The sequence below is a fragment of the Syngnathoides biaculeatus genome, chromosome 2, assembly GCF_019802595.1.
Source record: "Syngnathoides biaculeatus isolate LvHL_M chromosome 2, ASM1980259v1, whole genome shotgun sequence".
Classification (NCBI taxonomy): Eukaryota; Metazoa; Chordata; class Actinopteri; order Syngnathiformes; family Syngnathidae; genus Syngnathoides; species Syngnathoides biaculeatus.
In genome coordinates, this window is record NC_084641.1 from 4,170,455 (window position 1) to 4,184,694 (window position 14,240).

At 43.2% G+C, this 14,240-nt stretch overlaps 1 protein-coding gene across 1 annotated transcript in view; it reads left to right on the forward strand.

The window, feature by feature from the left end:
- Nucleotides 1-14,240, forward strand: part of LOC133504891 (neural cell adhesion molecule 2-like) — a 229,684-nt gene that overhangs the window by 501 nt on the left and 214,943 nt on the right. The window lies entirely within an intron of this gene.

The window sequence follows — 14,240 nt, forward strand, 5'->3', positions numbered from 1 at the left end:
ATACTTGTCACCCTAAACCTTGTTGAACTCTGTCCACAATCTTTTAACTTAGAACTCCTGCAAAGAGTGACATGATGGGCTTTATTTCTTCTAGAAACTCTAAATATACTGGAAACATCTTACCATGCTATATCATTTTTGATTTTGTTTTTCGGGAGCATTCAAGCTCCACCCAAGCTATTGACGCACTGTAAACTTGAAAGAGGTTTGCTCCATTTGAAGTCAAGTATGTCATTCCACAAAATGTTACAACAGTTGCAGTTGTTCGTATTTCTTAGGGCAACTGAAAACTGAATTTTCTACTGTAATGGAATCTTTGGTGTGGAATCTCAAAAAGGCTTCAGACAGCTGCAAGACAGGACTTTGAGGAGAAATTGTGAATGTGCCTCTACTCTTTTCATTATCTTCCATCATGACCAAAAGGAAGCAGCAACCGATATAGAAGTGTGTATCTATTATTAATACACTCATATATTGGACAAATATGAGCTCGCTATTGTCAGGCCGTTACTGAAATGGAGAAGAAGGAGCCTGCAGCGATCTCAAATGACCCGCTGATCGTTATTCAGCAGGGTCTAATTGTGCAAATTCTCTGAAGGCCAATAGAATTACAGCAGGCTGTTATTTAAGTCATTAATTATCAACATTTAATGAAATGGACATTTTCGCATTTGCATTTTTCAGAGCTCCAGTCCAATGAGCTGTACATTGCTATTGATTGACAGACCACTCTTCTGACAAATGAACTCCTCCCATCGATTTTGGCTCCTTTGAATAGCACATAATCATATTTCACATAATTTGCCCTCTGTTTTTTCTCCTCAGTCAGTCTCCCTTCTGCCATCGTCCCCACGTTCAAAGAGTTGCCAGCTCGTATTTCTTCCCAACCATGGGAACAATGCTCGGAGATATAAGAGCCCATTTTCATACATCCATAATATTGCGATGCTGCCATAAGTTTATGAAGATGTTGTTTTGAGGTTATGACCCCTACATGCAGACAAAATATCCTGAGGACATTTTGTAATGGACTTCATGATATGGCCCCAGCCCTGTGCCAAATCAGCATGGCAGCCTGCGAGGGAAGAAAAAAAAAACATTGCGAGGACACATTTGGATTCGCAGAGCCTCATTTGTTCTCGGTTCAAGGCCTGCCTGCGCTTTGACTCTTAATGCAAGGCACCTTCCGTCAATAAGTTGTTTTCAACAAAACAAACACATTGCTCTTTTCCTTCTGTCACCCGTTCTCTGTTTTTCCTTGCTTGACCTTTGACCGCTCCAGAGAAATAGCCCGCTGACCTCTAGTCTACGTTACCAAGCAGCAGAGTTGTTGATCGGCACAGTTTTTAAATATTTTCTCCACTGTGCAATTAAATGTTTATAATGTTTGAGTTTGTCACTAACATACTTAAAAGCCTGGATTTTTATTTGATTTTTTTTAAATGCTGTAGACAATTGGGGTGTGATCTCAGACAAGGCATACCCAGGCAAGACAAGTAGCTGGAAGGAGCTGATTGGCTGACACAAGCTAGCGGATGGAGGACATAACACGGGGAGATGGAAACTAAACGAGCTGACGAGACATGAGACACACTAAAACAAGATATCACCTGAAACAAAACACAGATCACAAGAGTTGTGGTAGAGACTGAACTGACTAAAATGTGGGTGGGGCGGCACAAGTGTAGCGCCGGAGAAAAGGAGTCGGAGGCGGAGTGTCGGACACAGGAACAAAACTTGTTTTATTGCTCGACATCAAAACACTACTCGCATAACGGCAGGAACTCTGTGAACCTTCACTCTGGAAGAGCAACAACAAAAACAGTCCGTGCGAAACCCCGCACCCCAACTCAAGGTCCCCGGGTGAATTATGTAAACACAAGGACTACAGACAGACAGAGTGCTGAATCTACTGAAAACGCAGTTCTAGCGCTTATCCTTCCCCAGATCACTTAAGTTTCTGCTGGGTACTTTGAGGCTGGATCAGCTTCACTCCATGAGGCAGTAACATCTTGCATGGACCCTCAGATTGAGTGCACCCAAATCTTTCCTTAATCCACCCTTTTAATTTGTTCTCAAATTCAGTTGAAAATAACTTAAAAAAACAAACAAAAAAAATTTCTGTGGTGGAAACAAGTGCTTTTGCAATGACCCACTAAAACCTAAATCATGTGAAAAATCAGCAGAGAATTGAATAAGTTATTACCTAATTTCAATGTCCATCAATTGCCTTTGATGGGGATCTCAACCTTCCCAACATGGCTGCCACGTAACCCTGTCGGTTAGCCAAGCCTGTAGTCCTGATCTCTGTGATCACTACAAATATTTGCCGCTGTGTTGACGCTCATGAGCAGCTCATCCTTGTTTGAACCCGCAACCTCACAACTTTGAGGCAGATGTGGTGCCCAGTTGTTCATCGTACCACCCTATTTCAAGTCAAAACTAATTAAAATCAGAGGCATCATGTGAAAAAGAAAAGAACAAATGGACATCATAAATAACGCGCCCCTGGGATAGCTTTTTCAAGTAAACATGAGCTCGTAGCAAGTGAAAACTGCCTAAAAACCAGGTGATGAGTCTTTAAGATTTTGAATTTTTGCAGCCTCGGTGTTTATTTTCAGTTAAAGAAAAACAAAGCAAAAAAAAAAAAAAAAATCAAACATTGGCAGTATCAGGTCGCTTTCATTGGCATAACAACATATTACAGTTCACGACAGGACAGGAAATTGTTTGCAAATGTCTGCTTTTCAGTAGATGGACGTTTGCTATTTTTTTAAAAGAAGTTTGCCAGGTGCAGGTGAGAGAATACTTTGTTGCACGATGAGTTTCTTTTGTGTAGTTGTTATAATGTACAAAAGTACAAGATAAAAGTAGCATTTTCAATTACTCAAATCAAATGTTGGCCTTACAAAGAACTCCTTTCTTCTTTAGAGACAACCCCAAATGATTTTAATACTTTTCCTCTGCGATGAAACACGTATGTTTGTATTCATACTGTTTCAAGAGGTCTGTGCTTTTTTTTTTTTTTTTCACAATAAGAATGGCCTTTAAAACATATTGAAGAAATGGATTATTAATAATAATTAGTATCAGAATTTGGATTCTTCTGCCAATTGGTCTTCTTTTCCTTTCGGCTTGTCCCGTTGGGGGTCGCCACCGCGTGTCATCTTTTTACATCGAAGCCTATCTCGTGCATCTTCCTCTCGAACATCCACTGTCCTCATGTCCTCCCTCACAACATCCATCAATATTTTCTTTGGTCTTCCTCTCACTCTTTTGCCTGCATCCTCAGTGTCATGATCCTGCCGCTCCAGCCCGGGCTGTGTGGGTGCCCGTGCGGCCGTGCTAATTGGGAGGCACACACCTGCGCCTCATGCGGGCTGATTATCCCCTGTATATATAGGACCCCGATGACGACTGGTCCTCCGTCAGATCGTTGAGGTTCATGCCCCGTTCCAGCACTCCCGTATCCCTGATCGTCAACCCGTGTGTACCGACCTTCGCCTGTTCTCCGACCGACCTCGTAAGCCTGACTCCTTTGACACTTCTGCCTGCTTTGATCGTTCTCCCGTGTACCGACTCCTGCCTGCCTGCTGACCTCCTCTCTACGCCCGACGCCCCAACTACTGCTGCTGCACCTGACTGCCTGCCCGATCCCCGACCATTGAATAATAAATGTTTTTCCTGATTTACATCTGCGTCTCCCGTGTACTCCTGCATTTGGGTCCTACTTCCATTCCGATGGGTCGTGACACTCAGCACCCTTCTACCAATATATTCACTCTCTTGCCTCTGGACATGTCCAAACCATCAAAGTCACTGTTTTATAAACTTTGCCCTTCAACACAGCAGAGACCTTCCCGCTTGGACCCGTTTCTTCACTTCTTTACAACACTTTATTGTTGCTCTGGATTGTTGACCCCATGTATTTGAAGTCATCCACCCTCTCTACCTCTTCTCCCTGTATCCTCACACTTCCCCCTCAAACCCTCTAATTCACGCACATATATTCTGTTTTACTTTACATCGTGGTCCAAGGGGATTCCAGTCTAACATCCATTACCACAGCAAACAGGAAGGGGCTCAGAGCTGATCCCTGATGCAGTCCCACTTCCACCTCGAATTCTTCTGTTACACCTATGGCACATCTCAGCACTGTTCTGTTGCCCTCATACATGTCCTGTACTACTCTAACATATTTCTCTGCCACACCAGATTTCCGCATGCAGTATCACAGTTCCTGTCTTGGTACTCTGTCATAGGCTTTCTCTAGGTCTACAGAGACACAATGTAGGTCCTGCTGGCCTTCTCTGTACTTTTCCACGAGCATCGTCAAGGCAAATAATGCATCTGTGGTACTCTTTCTAGGCATGAAACCATACTGTTGCTCGCAGATACTTACTTCTGTCCTGAGTCTAGCCTCCACTACTCTTTCCCATAACTTCATTGTGTGGCCCATCATCTTTATTCCTCTGTAAATTCCACAGTTCTGAACATCGCCTTTGTTCTTAAAGATGGGAACTAGTACACTTTTCCTCCATTCTTTAGGCATCTTCCCGCCCGCTAGTATTCTGTTGAATAAGTTGCTCAAAAACTCCACGGCCACCTCTCCAAATTGTTTCCATTACTCTATTGGTATGTCATCAGGACCATCTGCCTTTCCATTTTTCATCCTGTGTAGTGCCTTTCTCACTTCCCCCTTTCTAATCATTGCCACTTCCTGGTCCTTCACACTTGCCTATCTGTCTAAGCATTATCTTCACTATCATCAACAAGCAGGCAAACACTTGGAAATTCTCAATATCTTTAAAAACAAATGAAGCACCTGATCAGAAAAAAAATCAACAATTTCCCCCACCGCATATGAAAAGTATTTTTTTTTTAAATATGCTACTAGTATTTTTGTAACAATTTGTTTTTCAAACGAATTAGCCATTACAAATCCGTCCTGAAGCCTACAGTTTGACTCGACCAGCGAGGGTATTTTGAGATACTTTAATTCCCACTGACTATGGCCTAGAAAAGCTTTTATTTTTGTTCTAAAATTTCTATCCTTCTCATTAGTCTCCGGGCAACGGCTCCCAAGAAGAGTGAGGCCTGAAGTTGTTTATTTTCTGCGCCTCGAATCCACACGTGAAACACCTTGTTCTACATAACCGCGAGTGTCTCGTAATCGACTTGGTTGTGTGATGTGTTTTATCCAATCAACCCTGTGAATTCCTCTTTGAAAGAGTTTGTGTCTGAACTTGTGGCACGGCAGAAACTAATTACAGCGTTATCGGTGAATTGGCAGAGCATTACAGTAGATCCGAGCTCCAATTTGCAGAGAGTGACAACCGGTGCATTTAAAGTTGTTTTCGTGTTCCTTTCAATCTTTTTCAGCTCAGACGAGGGAAACCATCCCAGAGCACGTCTTGCATTCGTGAAACCAAAGGAGTTTATTTGGATAGGGCTCGAAAGAACCAGATTGGCTCGAACTTCCAAATGAGTAATTACACCTGGCAGGATGGAACAGAACAACAGAAATGTACAGATAACACAAAAACTTGAACGCAAGCCTTCCCACAAGCTGAGGCTTTGACCCAAACTGATTTTTAATGAGCTATTCACATTTTAAACAAACACACGGAGGTTGTTATGGATCGCAGGATTTTGGTTTCAAACCTTTCCTGGAATATTCAGCTGTCGGGAAATGCTAGGTAACGAAGCCAAGCTCATTGTGAGGTGGAAAAAGTTGAAATATGCCAATTAGAGAAGTTTGTGCTTGATTCTTTATTTGTACAGGTTTGGGTTTTTTTTTCGTTGCTTGAACATGATTTTGAAAACTGGGCTCTTTTTTTTTCAAAACTCCACACAATTCACGCAAGTACACACAAGAAGCAGAACACCTCAAATCCTTTGGAAAATCAAACACTTGCACAGAATATACACTCACTTATGTAAACTATATTTTGTTACCCTTTAATTTTGTTTATACAGTGCTGTTGGTAACCTAAAACAGTTTTACCAGATTCCACTTCTCAATGAGTAGAGGACAGGAAGTGAAATATACAGAGTGCAAATATATACAGCAATCCGTAAATTTGCCAAACATTTCATGAGATGAACGCTGCAGACTGAAAATATTTTTCTCTTCATTAAACCAAATCAGTCATCATGTCATCATGGAGAATCACAGCTAAACATGTCCATGTGTATTGCACAAGAGGTAAGAGTTTCAGAAATATCAGACAAAAATAAATGATTGGGTCAAGCACAAGTTACAGTAGAAAGGAAAATACAATACAGAAAATATTCGGTATTCTCGTTGTCTAGCTGGATCGAGCCAGAGAATTTCATGAACACCATAAAGACTAATGAATTCACCTTTTTTTTCCTTTTTTTTTAGTGCCTCCACCCGATTGGTGTGTGTGTGTGTGTGTGTGTGTGCACAAGTAAGCAATTGCGTGTTGGCGCATTCGATGGCTACGTTGAACCAACTGAGCTCATTTGACCCTCACTGCTTTGGAATTGAAAGGAAGTCACATCCTGACCTGCTACTGTGTCCAATGTCTAAAAGTGAGTTTAATGTTTTGCACATCACTGTGTGTACTGTTGTGCACAAAAAGTGTGAGGCTGACTTGGTGCAAATGCTCCTTCAGTGTAAGGTTATTACAATTGTGTAATACTTTGGATTATAATGTTTATACAGTTGCAAAAAGCTGTCAAGAAGATGAGATAAGATGCCCCACTGGCAGGTTATCAGCATTCCGCAGAATCACAACGTGTGACTTTTGCTACCTTTTCCCCTTCATAAAATCCTTCATTGTCAATCTTAAGGGTGGCCGGTTCTTTTCTCATGACTACAAATCAAAATACAGTGGGTGCAGAAATACCTGAATTATGTCTGCATGTCTTTTAAATCGTAAAAAAACATCGGGTCATGGTAAATCATGACCTGTCTGTCTAATGTACCTGATTCAAAGCAGCTGGAGGTGAGCTAAATGGGGTTGATGTCTAATGCCCTCCAGGCTTTGCTTGTTTTACATGTTGCTACCTCTCATTTTGCCTTTTAATTGCTTTGCTGTGGTTGCACAGAGGCCTTGCAGAGGCACCAAAGAAGTGTAAGTGTAATCACCATCTGTTGTCAAGGTCATTTGCCACACTATAAAAGCATCCATCATGAGCAGGAAATGTCCTCATTTAACTGGAAATGGAGTCGTTCATCTTGGTGACATTTCACATTCAATATTTTGGATCATTGTGCACTACAGCGGTGCAGCACAGATAGAACGATATCATCAGTGGAGCAGATGCAATCATATTTGTTCTCTTACTCATTAAAGCGAGAGTGCTGCTGCTTCACAACACAAAAGACTATTTTGAATGGGCTCGACCAAATTGTTGTGTGCTCTGTCTTGCTGTTGTGTTTCTTCCTCTTCATCTTGGTTCCTTCTGGCCAATCAGAACGGATGTTGCCAAAACCTTATGCATACTTTTTGCATCACTGATGCCCGCCACCCAGCACAACAAATTTCCTCACACATTATGTTGTCAACAGCGGCAAACTCAGGCATGCGTATTATATGTGACAGTACGGGGCCAGATTGCGCCCACAAAATTCGATAAGTAAAACAGGTTCCTTCAATCATTACGATTTTCACTGCCTTATGGCGTCGCATTTGTAGATCTGTGGGAGTGATGTGTGGTGAGGCACAGTCAGTTAGTGAACACATTTCACATCACAGGTGTGACTTAGATGTTCTAAACTAATACATTAAACGTACTGATTGTACTGTTCTTCAGAACTTTAGAACATTTAAGAGTTCTACCCAACTTATTTTGGGGCTTGTTTTGATAGGCAGAGTTAGGGTTAGGTAAATTGTACATTGACAGTGAAAGTCCTAGTGTGCCGCGCATGTGTGCGTCCGCAATGCCCCCCCGACCTCCAAGTTAAATTGATCACGAACTACCGCTTCTCACAGAGCAAACAAGTGAAATAAGTGATTCAACTTGAAATAATTAACATTTCATGTAATGTAAAATAGCCTGTCCAGTAACTCAGTTTGTGTGGTTTTGATCAAATAAGACGACGACTGAAAATGATCGAAAAAATAACCAAATGTCTACAGCCGTAGTCACTCTGTCGTCCTCGTAACAGGGCATTTCATTTGTAAGCATCCCCTATCATACTGCTTACAATGAGCAACAATGATAAATTGTGTGGAAACTTGCCAGAGGCTTTCTGTTATTGGTTTTTAAAGTAACACAATGTCCCATCGGGCAAGAGGTTTGGCCCACTATCAAGAGAAATGGATTTAGGATTAAACACAAAAAGACACGTTGAACACTGCCATGCGAGGCGGTACGACGGTCCAAGATGTTCTTTGGGGGATGGACCGCCACACGGCTAAATCTGCGCTCAGTATACAGTTTCTATAAAACCCTGGACTGTTTTGGCTTTTTAATCCTCTGTTTGGCAAAGTCACCATGAGCTTACTCGGCTTTCGTCTCTTGTGCTGTCAGAAAGGAAATAAACAATACGTTTTGTAACAGATGGATAACATTCTGACCGCTTTGTTAAGAAGCTATTCAGATGGAGACCCTTAACCAATCATCTTCATTTGTCATTTATTTGTTATTCACTCAAACACATGAAAATTTAAGTGTGGTTGTGTGACAAGTCTCACGGGCAAGAAATGGTGAGGGAGGTGCAATCATGTTGGCTCCCTTTTTGCGATTTCTAAAACTCCAAAACTCAATTGAATACTACTAAAATGAAAGCATATTGACAGAAGAGAGTTGAAGACATCAGTGCAACTTATTCTGCTAAGGGTAATGGGGTGTCGTCTTGATCTCTGTGGTCACTACAAATATTTGCCGCTGTGTTGACGCTCATGAGCAGCTAATCCTTGTTTGAACCCGCAACCTCACAACTGTGAGGCAGATGTGCTGCCCAGTTGCCCAGGGTGAGTCTTCAATCAACCTACCCTGCATGTTTTGGAGATGTGGGAGGCAAACCAGAGTGTCCGGAGAAAACCTGTGCATACACGAGGAGAACATTTAATCTCCACACAGGTGGGGCTGGGATTTTTACCCGGGTCCTCAGAACTGTGAGGCAGATGCGCTAGTCTCCAAGTTGACAGGAGTCAAGTCTTGTAGAGGTCTTAGTCATCGTGAGTTAATCGACGTCTGGATGCCCCCACCGCTTTGTAAATATAGGAGCCATCAATACCACAAAAAAAAAACTCAAAAAAAAAAAAAAACAATAGAACAAGGCATAATATTTTGCTTTTCTGGAAAAGTCACCCTTATATTCTTTTAAGTATGTTGACCAAGTCAATATTTCTTCTTCCTTCAACCATTGTGGGCGTGAAAATAACAATTCTAACTTATGAATGTGTGCAGCTCACCACAAATGTGTTTTGGTTTTCACAATCTTGCTGTGACCGATCAATCGGAGGACAGAAAAATGTCAGCAGTAGGTAGCAAAATATCACCAGTAGGTAGCTGGGACTGTGTGCAGATTTGAAGTAAATGTTACATTGGCCAGTGATACTGAAAAGTGACGTGGCAACACGTGCAGGGTGGAATTTGATTGGGGAAAAAAAAAAAAAAATCAAGCAACCACATCAATGTGCTGCTGCCAATTGAAAACAAAAAACACAGACTATTAATTGCGGCTACAGTCTTACGAAAAACTAATGTACATGATTTTGGTTACCTTCAGATAACACTGAGAAGAACATCAAGAGATCGAAATTGAAATTTTGAGTTTCGAATCTGGATTCCTCTTATTGTAGGATGACTAATGGAAACAGACAACCAAAGACTCATAAGCGCAGCAGAATGGAGATTCGAAGTCAAAACCTTCTTGGGTTAGCATTAATCCATAAATATTTGCCACTGTGCTTCCCCAGAACAATAAGATAAATCTAGCAAATCTCACTACTTTCTTCAGCATTCTCACCATAAACTGGAGCCTTACCTGTCAGTGCTGATTTAAGTACACGCATAGACTTGAATAATTTGTGAGGCTTGGCAGTTCTGCCACAATATGCTTTGATGAAGAGGCGAAATAAGAGGCTTTCAGCGTTAAGATGTCATTGAGTGCTTGTGCGTCATTAAGATGATCTGACCTCGGTAATTCCAGAGAAGAAAGCCTGATCAAGCTGTCAGCGCTCGCCGTGGCTTAAATCCGCATGACGAACGTTCCCCGGCAACAAAGGCCAGACTGTGGTCAGTGCGCGCATGTGAATGCCATGTGCCGCTGCTGTCCTCACACTCTCCCCGTGCGCATCTTTAAATTTGGGCACGTGAAAGCGATCCGTCACGCACGTGCCAAGCGTGGACAACGACCCAAAATATGCAGCAAGTGTCACACTGCAGCCTTTAATGTGCTTGAGAGTGCTGCCCGATTGACCCCATACGCGAATTCCAAGCAGCATCTCGGGAACGCGACTCACGCGCCCTTTGATTCAGAAACAACCAAAGCCTTTCAAGCACGCGGATGCACAAACCGGCTGCGCCGCGCTACTTCGTCCCTCTCCGGATGAGCGTGCCGGCGTGAAACTTTGATTTATCCTCGTAATATCCATCAGGTCAGTAGGACCTTGGAAAGGCTCAGCCATAAAATCCGAGCTGTGGCTGGGCCTTTTTAATACAGTCTCTGTAAAATGGCTGAAGGTCAACTGCAACCTCACTCAATCAGATGTAAGCAGCTCCTGCAGCCACAGCAAGTGTTGTTGCAGTAAAGTTAGACAGATCGCTGCGGTAGCGCAGCTGAAGGAGCGGGAACAATGACTGCGAGATGTTCTGCAGTGGGAAGATGCCTCTCCCACAGAGAAGCCATTACTCCCCAGTCAAAGAAATCAATCGCGTGCTGGCGACGCTGTAAAACATCTCTGCCGCAGAACTGTAACTCAAAATAAAATGTGTCCTCGCCGCAGAATGAAATGTCCCTGCAGAAAGGGTGCAGATCAAATTTAGATGAATTCTCCCGAACCGCATGGATTCTGATGATGAGCAGCATTGTAGAGACAATCTGAATCATTTTCAGAATTGTGTGTGGCTTTTCCAGGTCGGACAGTGTCAGCTACTGAAAAAGTCTCTTGAAATAGTTTTTCCTTACTTCTCATCAAGACACGTAGGATCCCAGCGTCTGCATTGTTTTTATGATCACATTTACTCATGACAATTTATTGTGGATCCTCCTCTGGCTAAATTAGAAGCATGAGTCAGAAAAGCAGAGAAATCCACACAATTTGAAAGAAAAGGCGCAGAAGTTGCCCGCTAGTTGGGATTAATTGCTTGGACCTTTCCTGCCATTAATTTGAGGGTGGTGGTGAGGGAGGGGTGGTGGGGGGGGGTGAGGGTAGTACCTTTTTTTTTAAAGCCGTTTTAATTTTAAGATTGCAAATCACAATCACAAATCGAATTTAGAAACTTGCTTTTTGTACAGGACATTTGTTAACCTCGCAATCACTGATGTGTAGTGATACACCTGCCTGACTTTGGTGCGAGCAATTAGTTAACCTAAATTGCCAGCTGTCAGGCGATGATATAAAATCTTTAATGGAATAGAATCAACGTTTGTGATATTTTCATGGCATCTCGGGATAACAAAATGTAATGTACAAAAACAAAGTCATGTTCTCTAGAACAGTGGATCTCAAGCCCTAACCGGGGGTCATGGACTAATTTTTAGTGGCTCCCAAACTTTTAACGAAGGTGTTGACTATTACTGCAACTACAAATAATTCAACAATACACACTTGGGAGTTGATAGAGCCTCAATAGCTCTGAAAAAGAAAAAAAAGATGAAATTCCTGTGTGTATTTCTCATTGAGAATACAAATTCTGGTTCCATTTCATCCCTCCCTCTGTAGTTCTGGCTGAAATTACAAATTCAGGTTCCATTCTGTCACAAACAAGGATGCTGGTATTTGATTAGACTCAAGGCCTGTCCTCATGAGGGAAACTCACGGCGCTGTGTGTGGTGCAAATACAGACATTCGCATGAAACTAATACATTTTCTTCAATGTTCTTAAAGCCCAAGTGTCATCCCTATATACATTCTATAATGAATATTGTAATGAAAAATACATATAACATTATTCACTTCAATGTCTACACGAAAAACAAATGTGAGCGGAGAGTGTGTCATCCATGCGCAAAGTTGCAGAAGTGTCATTCTATGACATCCAAGTGCTCGCCATTTTGGCTGGATCCATTATTCCCCAATGAAAACACACGGTGCACCCTTACTATGGGAGACGAACACATCCCTTCTGTGTCACGACCCATCGAAACGGAGGTAGGACCCAAATGCGGAGTCGGGAGACGCAGAGGTAATTCGGGAAAAACGTTTATTCTTCCAAGGTCGGGGATCGGGCAGGCAGTCAGGTGCAGCAGTGGTAGTCAGGACGTCGGGCGTGGAGGGCAGGTCCACGGGCAGGCGTTAGTCGCTACAGGGCAGATCAATCAAGGAAGGCAGAAGTTTACGGGGTCGGTTGGAGAACAGGCGGAGGTCGGTACACACGGGAATACGAACAGAGATATGGGAGTGCTGGAACGGGATATGAAGCGCAACGATCTGGCGCCGGACCAGTCGTCCTCATAGTCCTATATACACCGGGACCAATCAGACAGCATGAGGCGCAGGTGTGCGCCTCCCAATCAGCTCTGGCCGCGCGGGAACCCGCACAGCCAGGGCTGGACCGGCAAGACCATGACATTCTGACACGGAGGCTGTCTTCTAAAAGAACACCACACAACCGAGTGAAGTTACACTATTGTTTCGAGCCATATTCAGATGATACGTGATCATGGCCAAAGCGCATCCCCGTCCGATCCACTTCCGCAGCGGAGATGAGCCGTCACGGCTCATCGCAGACGGCCAGTGTGGCTTATGAAGGAGCCGAGCCGTGTTGCCGAGCCGTGTTGCTTTAGGGGGTTGTTCATAGATGCCGCAGTACGCGATGAGCAACACCATCGAGTCGGGGAGCTTTACAGCGTGCACGCGGCTGAGTGAGGCATTCTTGGCTGGGTTCTTCAGAGCCGCCACCGTCCGCAAGCCCGAAGCGCAACCTTTGCTGCCAAAGCGACCCAGCAGCTCAACGCCGTCCGACGCGCACATCCACATATTTCGTACGCGGATCTTTTGTTACGTTATAAGAGGCCGATTATGTGGTCTGCCCCAAACTATATATTTTTTTTTGTAGCTGTATACACAGCTACCTGTTATTTGGAACCCACGAAGCTCTCGTCCTCTGCACCTGTGCAATCCATTTTTCACGACGAACCGGGTCTCTTGCAAACTTATGAAGGGTAAATCCATCCTCCTGAGTGTTCAAGCAATGTCCAGCAATGCAACGAGCCGGCATTTTGGCTAACACAAAGAAACAACGAGCTACCTTCCTGGAGGTAAAGCTTATGGAAACAAACGAGTCCACTTGGGGGCGCCGCTGTCCTTTACGTCACTTCCTGCTTCTTCTCGAAAACAAATCCCTCGAGAGGATTTTCATGGCGGGAGTTACAAAAAGCTGTATACGTCAAAATCATGTTTTGTGGTGAAAAAAACGCATGGGCCCATATTGGCTGCTGTTTTTTCATTGATAACATACAAAAAATCATCCATTTCATGACAGTAGCCCTTTAACTTTTACGAAAGTGGGTTGTACTTGAGGGTCAATACCAAAAATGAGAGTCCCAGTATGACAAAAATTGAGAACCACAGCTCTCATTGCTGAAAGTATTTCAGTGAGTGCCCCGAAAAAGGCCTAAAGAGAAACACTTGAAGAGTTTGTTTTCAAAACGAGACATAGGCATTTTTTTCAGATTTACGAAACTCGCGCCAAAATTATCCAGCTCCGAATGGATAATTTTGGCGCGAGTTTCGTAAATCTGACAAAAATGCCTATGTCTCGTTTTGAAAACAAACTCTTCACTTGTTCAAAAGTAACTGGAAGGAGGAAGTGAGTAACAGTTACGGATACAGTCTGAAAACGTCCACAGTTAATGGAATCAGTCCATTGGGTTTGTGAGGTCATTTATTTGTCAATAGGACAACTGGTGACGGTGACTGTTGGCTCGTGACGCTCTGTTGTTCCCGACTTTTGCGATACTCTGAGACATCCCGAAGAAGAAGTGCATATGTCTCCTTGTAAGTGACAGTCAGGCTCGCGTGCTGTCATTTGAGACGACCTTGTCACTCGCGCTCGGCACATCTTTGAATTACATCCCGCAGTCCCCGCCTAAT